A 15,748-nucleotide genomic window follows, 5' to 3' on the forward strand; every position below is an offset into this window, starting at 1 on the left:
GCCTGCCTCTTCACGTTGAGAAACGCTTCTCTTGTGGGAACGTCTGTTTCTATTCATCCGATTTTCTAATTTCTTTGATCAGCCTAAATATTTTCTTGGCAAACGGAAATTGACCATGCCATGAATATGATAACAACCTGCTTGGAAAAAAGCTATTTTGTTTCCAAGCAGCAGAAAAAAGGGGTGGGGGAGTAGGAATGCCTGCAACAGATTCCTGCACACACATCTTTTCGCACGCAGTCTCTGAAGCAGCTTTGTGAAAGCTGCCTTCTCCACCCTAATATAGTTTCTTCCCTCTCCTCCCCTCAGATAAACACACACCTGGGCTCCTAAAAGTCTGATATTCTTTATAAAAAAAAAATAGAACTTCAATGGATGTCTCTTGAGAATTTCCCTTTAAAACAGATGAAAGGCAAGGTTAGTACAATGTTCTCTTAATCCCTTTGCCTTCTGAGTCAAAATAAATATTTTCTTCTGCATGTGATTGTACATCCTGCCATTTGGATGTGGCTGTAAGCAAAGCGACTGATAATAAAAGCATTTTGAGGCTGTGTATTACATGCAGTTCTCTTGAAATCAAGGGGGCTGAGGGGAGAGGGCGGAGCCTTACTTCACAGGCAAGAGTTGGTGGGTTTCTGAAAAAGCTGCAAGAAAAGGACCTTTCACCTCTCATTAGTGATGCCATCAGTGCTCGGGCAGAGTGGAGCTGAGGTCATGTTACATATGGCACACAGTCTGCTCAGCACTTGAAACGTCAGCTTTGAAATTTTAGAGAGGGGAAAGGTCATCTTTAATAAGCTGAAGTCTGGGGCTCCCATTGCCCTCATTGCGAACTGGGTGGGTGTCCATATGCTTCAAACCTTCTGCAGTTTTTTGTTGTTGTTGTTTGCAGTTTTAAGCTGATTTTTGTTTCACATTTTCATTTAAGCTGTAATGTTTTCAGTTGTTAATACTCCAAAAGGCCTTTCATTTTTATAGCGACTCTGTCATCTTTCCTTTCCTTTTCATGCAACCATAAAACCGTCTGCTCTGAGTGATAGCTTTTTAGAAGTCAGCTTCCCAGGAGAAATGAAGTGTGTCTATCCATCTGCTTACATGGATCCAGACATGTGGGCTATAGGGTTACCCTTCTGAGTGGGTAATTTAGACTTCACTCTTGTACACTACATAATTTACTGAACCTTCAAAAACATTAAAACTTCCATATTATGTAAAAGCTCTAGTTTCTGAAAACTTCCTGGGTACGACTAAAATTTTTCATGCCAGTTACTGAAATTTCACATTTTATTTTGACCATGTGGAGGAAACTCTCAAATCAGAATATGTTGATTCTTCTAGAAGGCTTAAAGTTAAAGCTAACTGACAGATGCTATAATGGTAGATATAGCACTGAAAGAAAAAGTGCTAATATCTCACTTCCTTGTTCAGAAAATATTAGGAACATTTGTGAATGTTCAATCGTCAGATTTGTTCAAGAAGTGAAGTCGACCGAAGCCAAGTCACTGAACTATCTCCAGATCTCTTTGTAGCCACTGTCAAGATGGATATAAATATTTTTCTTTCGTGTAACTCTGCAAAAAAACTTCTCCATAGTGATTTGTCATTTACTCAGTTCCAGAAGCTCTTTTTCCATGTAGACCTATTCTCCAAGAGGAACAGTCTCACCATATCGTTACATGCATTCTTCACTTTCCTTTATATCTGTCAACCCCTTTTAGCTGTTTATCATATATCCCAGATTTGGGTTGTATTTTTCAGTTTTCTTCTTCTTTTACATAAAAGTTACATATTTTGTTCTTATAAAATAAACTTGAAAAAATAAGACAAGTATGGATGATAATCAGGTAGGTTCAAATTGTAGACTCAATGATATTTAAAAAGTCTCTCTTCTACTCTGCACATTGAAAACATTGGCACAATCTTCAAATGTGCCCTTGAGCCAACTAGGGGTGTCTCATTACTGATGAAATCAATGACCGTGATATGCAGATAAGTCTTGGTTTTACTTTGTTTCTAGTTAGATTTTTAAAAATCTTTCATTTTGGATCAGCAAAACTTTAAAAAAACAGTTTGCATAATAGCAACTGAAAATATAGATGGGTAGAACAGTTTCACAACCAAGAATGACGTCAAGTAAATAATTTATTTCTAATCACTTTCCTACGTTAGGGTTTGCTGCTAATAAGCTAGTGGACTTTGTGATACTTTCATGAACTCAAAGCACTTGAGGCTTTGATGACCCAAATGGTTGTAAGTTCAATCAATTTAGTCGATAAGGATGCGAACACTGTAGTCTTGGGGAGTGCATGTGTGTTTGGGAGGGAGGTAATGTTGCTTTTTTTGTTTCTCACTAAATTTTAAAGCTTCCAAAAATACTCCAGGAAAATTTAAGAACAGATGGGTCACACCAGTAAGCCTGAAAAAGAAGTGAAATATTTCAAGAGGCAGGATCATCATTGACAGGTTGATAACTCATTAAAGACCTATAAAAGGAATCCTAATAATTTACACTTTTTATAGGATCCTTCACTTACAAACCTTTAACATTTTACAGGCTTGATCTCATTCATCTTCTCAGGAGTTTGGGAGGTGTTACCCTTAGGGCAAAGAGCGATTGCGCCTTTACAGAAACATGGCAGAGAGGTTGGATAATTTGCCCCTGGACTTATAATTCAGAGGTGGTGAGTCCCAGACCCTCCCCAATGTATCTAAAAGGCAAATTTCCATAAAGAGATCAGTGACTAAAGTGATTTGCATTTAGTGAGTCCTTGTAAAATGTTATTCTCCTTAAGTTAGACTCTCTAATTCAGGCCAAGATTGGTAAGAAATTTCATAAATGTCTCTAAATCACCAAGAAAAAGAAAATGTAACATCAAGTGGCGTGGGTCCACATAGGTCTGGTTGTTCTTCCATCCTGTCTGGAAATAAGCCATAGTCTTAGTTGGTGCAAATGCCATGTGAGAGGAGACATACGGATTACAGAACCATGAGGTAATTACTACAGCTTAACTGTCCCACAGAGAGGCTATTAAGTGTTCGTAAACAGGGTTACAATAGAATACGTATTCTATGACAAGATTTGGCCTGTACTTTCAATGCTTTCAATGCTTTCAATTCTTTCCTTGTCTTATTTAGGAGAAGAAATACTAGAAATTCTAGAAAATTAAGGATTTAGTTAATCTTGAGGGCAGTGCTTCACAAACTTTAGTGGGCATGCAAATGACCTGAGGCACTTGTAAAAATGTAGCTTACTGGGTCCTACCCCTAGAGTTTTTGATTCCCTTGGTTTAAAGTGGGACCCTGGAATCTGCATTTTAACAAGCACCTCAGGTAATTTTAATGCACTGGTTCATGGGCTGTTCTTTGAGAAGAAACATTCACTCTGCCTGAGATAGGAGCAAAAAGAAAAGGAAAGTTTGATCAGCAAGAATAAAGCTTCAACTCCAAATTTTTACCTAACCAGAATTTACTTTTCTCTGTATGATTTTGAAAGAGGACTTTCAGAGTAGGTTTTTACTGGTGGGGAGGATCTTTGGGTTTCTGAAGAATTTTGTAGGAATTAAAATATTTCTAACTAGTAATAGATAGGAAATCATTTGTCCTCTTTTTTTTTTTTTGGAGGAAGATTAGCCCTGAGCTAACTGCTGCCAGTCCTCCTCTTTTAGCTGAGGCAGGCTGGCCCCGAGCTAACATCCATGCCCATCTTCCTCTACTTTATATGTGGGACACCTACCACAGCATGGTGTGCCAAGTGGTGCCATGTCTGCACCCGGGACCTGAACTGGAGAATCCTGGGCTGCTGAAGTAGAATGTGCGCACATAACCACTGCGCCACCAGGCCGACCCCCATTTGTGCTCTTTAAGTGATTGCTTTTGCTGAGCACCAAGCATCGGTCACAAAAATTAAGTAAATCTCAATGGCTAAAGAACAGTGCATGGGAGCATGATGGAAAACAAGGAGTCAGTGTTGCTTCCTGAAGGCCACCTTAAAAACCAAGAGGTTTTTTTAAACATCTTGCAATATGCATGACCCCTTTAGAACAGTGTGACCCAGTTGGGCCCCACTTCCCCACAACCTGCAAGAAATGGAGATGCTCTGGAGAGTTGCCACAATATAATCAAAGGAATGGAAAACAAAATCTAAAAGGAAGGTAAAAAAGTGGTTGTCTACACTGCAAATAGTGGTCATTTGTTGCTTTTAAAGGTATAGAAAGGGTTTTTACAATAAAGAACACAACCACGTAAATCACAGCTTCTTGCTTATAAGAGGGAGATTAAAAGCCAGAAAAAATTAATAATCATAACTTATTATTTTCCTCCCTTAAAGAGCGTTTGAAAATGAGATCATGGAAACACAGACACCAGACTCTTTGCTATTGGAAGAAGCCAAGAGGTCATCAGTTGAACCTGCCACTCTAAGCAGAATCTCTCAGAAAACGTGCTTGATGGGACAGCCCTAGCTTGGCTTAACCACTCGAGCATAGGAGAACTCACTACCTCACATCTGTTTTGCATGTTTCAAGACTCACCAAAACAGGAAAGGTGTACATGGCGGAAACAAAGTCACGTGGCATCCATGGTCCTGTACAAACTAGATAAAACGTGAGAGAAACACGGAGTGGATCTTCTTATTACTCATTGGTCAAGTAGAAAGTTAGAGTAAACTGTACTAGCTAAACTGCTTTCTCAAGTTTCCATTTTAGGCATTTCTACTGTTTGCCCACTGCCTAGTAGGCTGCCGGAGTTCACTATAGGAAAAGTAAATATTGTCATTTCAAATAAAGAACTGTTTATTATATAACAGAACAGAGGCTGCCTTCTATTTTTGAGACTCTGCTAAGTTAATTGGGGACAGTAGCCAAAGCAGCTGCCCAGGAGATGGTGTTTTCCAATAGCTACAATCCTTAAAGCTAAACTGGCTTCATGTTTGTCTACAAAGTGGCAATCGCATTGCTTTCTTCATTGAATGTTCTTTGGCTCCTGTTTGGGTGGGTAAATGGGGGCACCATTTGTACTACTTTACCAGCCCGTTTGACTCCTACAGTGAGGGCAAACCATAAGCCAAGACACATCAAAGCTAAACCTGATGACCTGCTACCATTAATGGAAGTCAGCTCAGCCCTTCTCAATCAAAGGGAAAAGGTTGACTTAATGTCTATTTCCATCTAAATCATAGATTCCAAAATTTTGGTAGGTTCGGGACTGGGCTCAGTATTTTTACTAACTTCTCCACAGCCCTTAGATGGGGATTTGTCTGTGGCCTGCATTTTGAGAGACATTGGTTTAAATACATAATAGGGAAAAGAAATCTGGACTGAGTGGTGATTTTAGATAAACACGAAATTTTGATTAATAAAAAAATATTTTTCAGAAATAATACTTTGCACATGTGTAATAGTTTCTATTTTTCAAAGGGTTTCTTGTATTTGATCCTCACTTGTGAGATGGTTGAGGAAGAACAATATCATTAACTCCATTTTACAAATAAAGAAGCTGAGATAAAGAGTATATAAGTGGCTAGATATGTGTTAGAATGGAGGCTAGAAGTCCAGGCTGTCCCATCCTTGTTTACCCAGTTCATAGTCTCATTTACACTAGGTCAAAATGTATAGATGAATCTCAAACTCTTTAATGGCTATATTTCATGGACTTTTAAAATTTATCTAACTATTCTTTTATTAATGGATATGTCTTTTTTCTCAACCTTTTTCTTTTATAAATAATGATTCTATGACTATCTTTACACATGTATCTTTGAGTACCTGTGTGAATATTTCATTAGAGTAAATTGCTAAAAGTGAAATTGCTGAGTCAAAGGATATGTACATTAAAATTTTTATGTATATTGCTAGATTACCCTTCAAAAATTTGTACCATTTTGCTCTCCCCTTGTCAGTATACAATAGACTTTCTTTCCCCAAGTGCCTATCTATTCTGTTTAATCATTGTCAATCTAATTGTAAAATGTAACTAATTTAAAATTTTTCATTTTGTTATTATTAAAGTTTAGCATCTTTTAAATCATGTCTGAAATGGATATAAAGAGATGGGAAAGTGTACAAATCTGAAGTGTACCACTCCATGGCTTCTTACATATGTATACATCTGAGTAACCACCATCCAGATCAAGACGTAAAATATTTCCATCACCTCAGAAAATTCTCTCTTGCCACTTCACCCCCCTCCACCCGCACCCCAGGGGTAATCATTCTTCCGACTGCTATCAACATCAATTCGTTCTGCCTGTTCTTGAATTTAATGTAAACGAAATCAGTTTATGATGTCTTCCTTTGCTCAACATAGTGTCTGTGGTATTCATCTATGTTGTTGTGTGTATCAGTAGTTCATTAATTTTTATTGTTGTTTTGTATTTCATTATATGAATATACACTAGATTAGTAATTCATTCTCATGCTGATGGACATTTGAGTTGCTCCTAGTTTTTTACTATAATGAATAAAGCTGCTATAAAGATTCCTGGGTGTGTTCTTCGCTGGGCATACAAACTCATTTCTCTTGGTCATATACCTAAAATAGAGTTGCTGAGTCATAGAGTAGGTGTATGTTTAGCTTTGATATATACCACTTAATAGTTTTCTAAAGTAGCACTCCCACCAGCAATTGTATGAGAGTTCCACCTGCTCCACATCTTTCCCAATACTCAGTGTTTGTAGTCTTTTAAATTTTAGACTTTCTGGTGTATGTGTAATAGTATCTTGTGGTTTTAATTTTCATTTCCCTGATGAATAATGATATTGGCTATCTTTTCATATGCTTATTGACTATTTAGATATTCTGTTTGGCATGGTACTGGTTCAAGCCTTTTGCCCATTCTTTAAATTGTTTGTGTTTTTTTGTCTTATTTGATTTATATGAGTTCTTTATACATTCTGGATATAACCCTTTTGTCAGATGGGTAGAAAGATGGATAGATAGATGATAGATAGATAGATAGATAGATAGATAGATAGATAGAAAGATAGAGAAAATGTTATCCTAGTTTGTGACTTGCCTCTTTATTCTCATACTATTTTTAATAAACAAAAGTTCTTAATTTCAATTAAGTTCAATTATGTTTTTATTCTTTTATGGTTATCGTCTTTTGTATCCTAGTTAACAAATCTTTGCCTATCTTTAATTAATTTTTGTATATGGTGAAAGGAAGGAGTTAAGCTTGTGAGATTTTTTTTCCCCGTGTGGATATAAAATAGTTCTAGCCTCATCTGTTGAAAAAAACATACTTTCTTCCACAGAATTTCATTGGTACCTCAGAGGGAAGGTTTTCAAAATCCTGCCAAAATATGTCAGCTGCAGTTTTTGGGGGTTTTTTGTAGATAGCTTTTGTCAGATTAATAAAGTTCCCTTCTATTCTTAATTTGCTGAGAATTTTTTTCCTGAATGCGTGATATATTTCATCAAATGCATTTTTGTATCAAATGTGGTTTTTCTTTTTTTCCTGTTTATGTGGTGAATTACACCGATTATTTTAGAATGTTAAACCAACCTTGCATTCCTGGGATAAACCATATTTGGTTATTATATATTATCTTTTTAAAATCTCTGTATTCAATTTGCTAATGTTTTATTAGAATTTTTGCATCCATATACAGAAAGGATTTTTGGTTTTTGTTTTGTTTTGTTTTGTTTGTTTTGTTTTAAGATTTTATTGTTTTCCTTTTTCTCCCCAAAGCCCCCAGGTACATAGTTGTATATTCTTCATTGTGGGCCCTTCTAGTTGTGGCATGTGGGACACTGCCTCAGCGTGGTTTGATGAGCAGTGCCATGTCCGCGCCCAGGATTCGAACCAACGAAACACTGGGCTGCCTGCAGTGGAGTGTGCAAACTTAACCACTCGGCCACGGGGCCAGCCCCTGTTTTGTTTTTTTAAACGGAAGTTAGATTTTTATGCTAACCTTTTTTTAAATGCTTTTTGGGGGTGAGGAAGATTGGCCCTGAGCCAACATTTGTTGCCAGTCTTCCTCTTTTTTTTCTCTTTCCCCAAAGTCCCAGTACATAGTTGTATATCCCAGTTCTTCTATGTGGGATGCCACCACAGCATGACTTGATGAGCAGTATGTAGGTCCACGCCCAGGACCCGAACCTGCAAACCCTGGGCCACCGAAGCAGAACATGTGAACTTAACCATTCAGCCACGGGCCGGGCTCCACGGTTTTGGTTTTGGCATCAGATTTATGTTAGCCTCCTAAAACAGTAGGTAAGTGTTGCCTTTTTCTCCAATCTCTGAAAGAGTTTGAGATTATCATTATTTCTCCTTAAATATTGAGCAGAATTCACCTTGACTGGCATCTGGATCTGGATTATCTTTATTGGATTTTAACTATATATTCCATTTGTTTAACATATATCAGAGTACTATAATTTTTCTTCTTTTTGTATCTGTTTTGATAAATTATATTTTTCAAAGAATTTGTCTACATTATCAAATTTATTGGTAAAACTTGTTCATTGTGTTCTCTTAATATCTGTAGAATATGTAGTGACATGACATTTTGAATCTCCTGATATGGGCCATTTGTGTTTTCTCTTTTATTGATTATTCTTGCTAGTAATAGATTTTATTACTCTATTTAAAGAATAAATTTTTGGCTGTAATGATTTCTCTATTGTATATATCTTTTCTATTTCATTGATTACTGTGCTTTCTTTATTATTTCGTTCCTTCTACTTTATTTGAGTTTAATTTGCTCTTCTTTTTCTGGTTTCATAAAATGAAAGCTTAGAGTATTAATTTTCAACCATTCCTCTTTTCTAATGTATTCATTAGAAGCCATAAATTTTCTTCTAAGCACTGCTTTAGCTGCATCCTACAAATTTTGATATGTATTATTTTTATTATTCTTCAGTTCTAAATATTTTCTAATTTCCTTTGTGATTTCCTCTTTGACTCACAGGTCATTTAGAAGTATGTTCCTTAATGTTAATCTATTTTGGGATTTTCTCCTTATATTTCTGTGTCAATTTCTAGTGGTCAGAGAATACACTCTGTATGGTTTCAGTCCTTTGAAATTGTTGAGTATTACTTTATGATCCAGCAGGTGGTGTATCTTTGGTGAGCATTTGAAAAGAATATGTATTCTGCAGTTGTTAGGTATAGTGTTCTATAAATATCAATTAGGTCAAGTTGCTTAATAGTGTTGTTTAAATATATCCTTATTAACTATTTGGTCTTCTTGTTGTTAGTGATAGATGTGTGTTAAAACTTCCAATTATGGCTGTGACTGTGTCCAATTCTCCTTTCAGTTCACTTAACTTTTGCTTTGTATATGTTAAAGCTATGTTGTTATGTCCACACAAATTCAGGATTGTTGGGTGTTCCTATTGAACCAACCTTTTTATTATTATGAAATGTTCTTTCTCAACTCTAGTAACATTTCTTGCCTTAATGTACTTTTTTTTCCCGAAATATAGTCATATCAGCTTTCTTTTCCTTAATGTTTTCATGCTATGTCTTTTTTCCATCCTTATACTTTCAAGTTATCTGTGTCTTTATGTTTAAACGTGTTTCTAATGAACAGTATATAATTTAGTCTTTTCTAAAACACTCTCTGACATACACTTACTTTTTTTTCCCTAAAGATTGGCACCTGAGCTAACAACTGTTGTCAATCTTCTTTTTCTTTTTCTTCTGCTTTTTCTCCCCAAATCCCCCCAGTACATAGTTGTATATTTTAGTTGTGTGTCCTTCTAGTTGTGGCATGTGGGATGCCGCCTAAACATGGCCTGAGGAGCCGTACCATGTCCACACCCAGGATCCGAACCAGCGGAACCCTGGGCCACCAAAGCAGAGCACAGGAACTTAACCATTCAGCCACAGGGCCGGCCCCAAAATCCACTTACTTTTAATGAGTTTATTGATATAATTGAGTTTGTCTATCATCTTGTATTTGTTTTCTATTGGTTTCATCTTGTGTTTATTCTTCCTGTCTCCATTTGTAGTAATTAAGTTTTTATTTTATCTCCATTTAACTTTGATTTAGTATCTTTTTTTAGTAATTACAAAATGATATATTTAAAATATTGTCCTCCCATTCAGGACCATAGTATATTTACTTATTCAGGTCGTGTTAAACCCATAGTGGGTTGAATAATGTTCCCTCCAAATTCATGTCTATTCAGAATCCAAAATGTAACCTTATTTGAAATAGGATATTTGCAGATGTAATTAAGTTAAAGATTGAGATGAGATCGTATTGGACTAGAGTGGTCTCTGAATCCAACGAGAGCCCTTGTAAGAGACAGAAAAGGACACATAGATGTCAACTGTACTTCAAAAAAAAGTTGAAATTAAAAAAAAGAAAATCAGGCATAAAAATAAAAATGAAGGGCCGGCCAGGCGGCGCAGCCGTTAAGTGCACATGTTCCACTTCGGCAGCCCGGGGTTCGCTGGTTTGGATCCCGGGTGCGGACATGGCAGCGCTTGGCAAGCCATGCTGTGGTAGGCGTCCCACATATAAAGTAGAGGAAGATGGGCACGGATGTGAGCTCAGGGCCAGTATTCCTCAGCAAAAAGAGGAGGATTGGCAGCAGATGTTAGCTCAGGGCTAACCTTCCTCAAAAAAAAAAAAAAACCAAGAGAAAAAAAAGAAAAGAACACACAGATACAGAGAAGAAGACTATGTGAAAATAGAGGTAGAGAATGGAAAGATGCGTCTTCAAGCCAAGGGAAGAGAAGAATTGCAAGCAACCACCAGAAGATAGGAGGGAGAGATGGGCAAGTACCTCCCTCAGAGCCTCCATAAAGAAGCCAACCCTGCTGACACCATCACTTAGAACTTCTAGCCTTCTGAACTGTGGGAGATTATAATTCTGCTGTTTTAAGCATCCAGTTTTTGCTGATTTATTACAGCAGCCCCAGGAAACTAACACAACTTCAGGAAAGTTGGAGAGTTTAACATAAATCTTTGAAAATTCTTCTTAGATTTATTTTAGGCTATTGGATTCTACATATATTTTATATTAAAATTTCTAAAACTTTATATATTTATAAAATTTTGTATTTTGAAATATTTATATATCAAAAAATTTTTTAATCATCTATCTGATTACTACTGAGAATCTAGGAAAGCTGTTATCTTTTATCTGGCCTCTTTATTGAACTCTCATATTTGTTGTAACTATTTTTTATTATTCCCATGGATTTCCAGGTTGACCTCAAATCATCTGCAAATAATAATAGACGTCTCTTCCTTTCAAATATGTCTTAGGTTGAACCATGTGAAATTGCTGATATTTGATCATTTTGTCCTATAAAAATGACAATTTCATATAGTTCAACCTACTCTCTCTCTTTTGTCCTGTCTTTATTGGCTCAGCTTGAAGTTCCATAACAGCGTTGGGTAAAATCAGCGGTAGAGGCAGCCTTGTCTTTGTCCCAATATTAATGGCGCGCCTTCAACATTTCATTTTTAAGAAAAATATGATGTTTAATGCTACATTTTATTGCATTAAGCAAGTTTCTATTTCTGGTTTCTATAATTCTTAGGAATTTCTGTTAAAATTCATTAAATACCTTTTTGTTTTCCATAAACATGTACTTGTGGATTTTCTCCTTTATTAATAGAGAACATTATATATTTAGGTTGCTTTTTAAAAATTTTCTCTATAATAGTTTTTAAAATGTGCTACCAGATTTATTTTTATAACCTTTTATTATTATAGAAGCAGTGCATATTCATTGTAATAAAATTAGAAAATATAGAAAAGCAAAAAAAGAAAATAAAATTTTATATTCCCACTACCCAGAGATTACCACTGTTAACATAAGTAGATTTCTTCGTGTTGACTCTCAAATTCTTGTGTAAAACCTCCTGGGTCATGATATAATGGTTTTTAGTACATTACTGGATTTGTTTTTTTAATATTTTATTTACAATGTATTTATTCTCTTTGGTGAAATTGCTCTATTGTCATGGTTCTTTTTGTAGGTCATAGACACGTTTGAAAATCTGATGAAAGCCCTGTACTCTCTCTTCAGAATAACATATATATGTATATCTATTTCATGCATACACCCAATTATCTATACAATGTCAAGGACTTGTGGGCCCTCCTGAAGTTCCATCGTGAATAACCCAGTGTCTAAAGACTCCAGGTTAAGAGCTATAGGTTGAGTTTCTTTCTCTCTTTTTTTCTTTCTTTTGAGGAAGATTAGCCCTGTGCCAACATCTTCTGCCAATCCTCCTCTTTGCTGAGGAAGATTGGCCCTGAGCTAACATCTGTGCCCATCTTCCTCTGTTTTGTATGTGGGACGCCTGCCACAGCATGGCTTGACAAGCAGTGGGTAGGTCGGTGCCCAGGATCCAAACCAGGGACCCCTGGGCTGCCAAAGCAGAGCGCCTGAACTTAACTGCTGCGCCACCAGGCTGGCCCCTGATTTTCTTTCTTCAGTGCCTCCTTTGCTGGGTTCTGGTATCATAACTATGCTGAAATCGGAAACTCTCATTTCTATTTTCTGTCTTCACCTGTTTTTTTTTCTTTTCCTTTCCTTGCGGATTTGAAAGAATTTGTGTCTAAAGTCCTGAGAACCTTTGCCAATCTTTTATTTTTTAAATTGTTATTACTGTATTCAGGCTATTTCCTTTTAAATCAATTTTAGTAATTTATATTTTCCTAGAAACTGTCTATTTTGCCTAGAATATTAATTTTATTTATTCTCTCTATCTGGGTTATTAAATCTATATTGAGGACAATTTCCTTTTGGAGTATGGGTTTTTAAACTATGCCCTTTATAATGAGAATTTTTTTTTTTTTTTTAAGTAGTCTCACTCCCCTAAATTAGTCGAAACATGTAGACCTTAAAAAACAGTTGACTGGGGCTGGCCCAGTGACGCAGCAGTTAAGTTCAAGCTCTCTGCTTTGGCAGCCCAAGGGTCCCTGGTTTGGATCCTGGGCACCGACCTACCCACTGCTTGTCAAGCCATGCTGTGGCAGGCGTCCCACATACAAAATAGAGGAAGATGGGCACAGATGTTAGCTCAGGGCCAGTCTTCCTCAAAAAGAATTAAAAGAAAAAGAAAAAGAAAAAAACAAAAACAGTTAACTAAGTAAACTTGATTATAACACAGCAGTTTTAATTTAGGTCAAAACTTACGCTGAACTAAAGCGGTGTTGGTGACGTTATCTGTCTGTCTGTCTATTTACCTATTTGACATGGTTCTTGGGCCTGGGTAGCCTGGCCCTGAATGCCTGGATGACTCATAGAGAGGGTTTGATGAGCTTCTCCCCTGCCGAGGGTCTGAGGCAATGGACCCTGAGCTGCTGGTGAAGCTCAACTGGTGAAAGAACAACTGTTCTTCCCTTAACTAAGTGAAGAAAGACTTATTTTCCTCGGGAATTTCTGATCAAATAGTGCCCAACCTCTTTCTCTCTGATGGGCTCCAAATCCTGGATGAAATATGGGAGAACTGAGACTTTCCACTGCCCTCTAGCTAAGGATCATCCTCTTTGTTCTCCAAGAGAGCTGAGGATACTAGGAGGTAGCATTAAAGCTTGCTTTTGCTTTACTCACACTTTTTTTTTTTCCTGAGGAAGATTAGCCCTGAGCTAACTACTGCTAATCCTCCTCTTTTTGCTGAGGAAAACTGGCCCTGAGCTCACATCCATGCCCATCTTCCTCTGCTTTATACATGGGACACCTGCCACAGCATGGCTTTTGCCAAGGGATGCCATGTCCTCACCCGGGATCCAAACCAGCGAACCCAGGGCCACCGAGAATCGGAACCTGCGAACTTAACCACTGCACCACTGGGCCAGCCCCTTACTCACACTCTTAAGTGTGAGTAAAGGTTCACACATTCAGAAGGAAAAAAATGTAGTACCTTTCTTTCACTGTTGAAACTAAAACATTTGTCCTTGATCAAAGTTACAAATCTCTCTCCTGATATTGCTAATGTCTTGAAAAAACAGCTACTGCTTTTATGTATCATTTCCGTCATTATTCTGGTTTTTTCCCCCTATGAGTTTTTACTTTCATCTTTATTAATTCTGTCTACTTTCTTTGGGCTTATTTTGTTGTTATTTTCTTGGGCTTCTTGAGTTGAAATCTTGACCATCTATGTTCAGTCTTTCTTGTGTAATAATAACATAATTATTGCCATGGATTTTCCTCTGAAGTTTTATCCTATAGATTTTCCTACTTTTTGTTAATGTGTAAATAAAAAACATGGTCATGGAAATAAAAACTCAGCCTCCAATTTAGAAGTGTATAAACTGACAAGTCTAAGTCTTTCTGTTCTCTTCCCCCCAGCCCACACCCGTTAGTCCTGTTCCTTGGATTAACCACTTTGACCATTTCTGGTTTGGGTCCTTCTTATGGATATACCTAGAACTCTAAGTAATATGCTATGTCTCTATTATTTGGTTTACCACCTGTCAGGAGTCCCCTCTTCAATGAAAGCGATGGACTTCTATGGAGTTTAGCCCATTTAACACTTCTCAGTTCCCCAAGCAATTTTGGTTATTTTTTGAGTTACTATTTGGGTTCAAGAATATACTTAAACCTTCTTTTTCTTGATCCATAAACTATTTAGTAAAACTTGATTCTCTCTAGGTAAGATGAGGAAATTAGTGCCCCTACTAATTAGTGCCCTTCGTTCTGTCTCTACCTCCCAGTTTCTTTCCATTTTGCTATAATCAGAATATATTGTTGCTTTTATCACGTTGAAAGAAGTATTATCTGTTAGATCAACTAAGATTAAGAAGAAAAGTTTTTGTGTTACCGTCACTTATTCCTTCTGTAATACTTTACGTGGATCTGAATTTCTGTCTTCTTATCATTTGCCTTCTCTGAAGAATTTTTTTACCGTTTCTTACAAGGCAAATCTACTGGCAACAAATTCTCCCAGTTTTCACGTGCAAAAGTCTTTATTTCTTCTTCACTTTTGAAGGATAATTGCTCAGGATACAGAATTCTAGTTTAGTGGTTTTATCTCTCAACACTTTAAACATTTCAGTCCATTCTCTTCTTGCTTGCATGGTTTCTGATGAAAGGTCAGCTGTAATTGTTATCTTTTTTCCTCTATATGTCAGAAATTTTCCCCCCACTGGCCTCCTTCAAGATTTTTTTCTTTATCTTTGATTTCCTGCAGTTTGAATATGACATGCCCATGTGTAATTTCGGGGGCGTTCATCCTGATTATTGTTCTTTGAGCTTTCTAGATACGTAGTTTGGTGTCTGACGTTAATTTGGGGAAATTCTTCTTCTGGTATCTGCCTATGTTATACCTTTTGTAGTTGTTCCACGGATCTTAGATATTTTTTTCCAATTTTTTCAGTCTTTTTTTCCATTTGCTCTTCAGTTTGGGAGGTTTTTATTGACATATCCTCAAGCTTCTTCCCTCAGCCGTGTCCAGTCTCCTAATGAGTCCAACAAAGCCCATCAGAAGCCATCAAATTCTTCATTTCTGTTACAGTGTCTTTGGTCTCTAGCTTTCTTTTTAATTCTTTTTTAGAATTTCTCTCTCTTTTCTTATCCAGTTGTTCTTGCATGTTGCCTGCTTTATCCGTTAAAGCCCTTAGCATGTTAATCATAGCTATTTTAAATACTCAGTTTGATAATTCCAACATCCCGGTTACATCTGAGTTTGATCCTGATGCTTGCTCTGTCTCTTCAAACTGTGTTATTTGGCCTTTGGAACTTTTATTGAAAACTGGTCATGACGGACTCGGTAAAAGGAAGCTGGTATTGGTTTCCATGTAGGTTTCTGCTCCACTAAGTTGTGATTCTCTG

This window comes from Equus quagga, chromosome 20 (genome assembly GCF_021613505.1).
Source record: "Equus quagga isolate Etosha38 chromosome 20, UCLA_HA_Equagga_1.0, whole genome shotgun sequence".
NCBI lineage: Eukaryota > Metazoa > Chordata > Mammalia > Perissodactyla > Equidae > Equus > Equus quagga.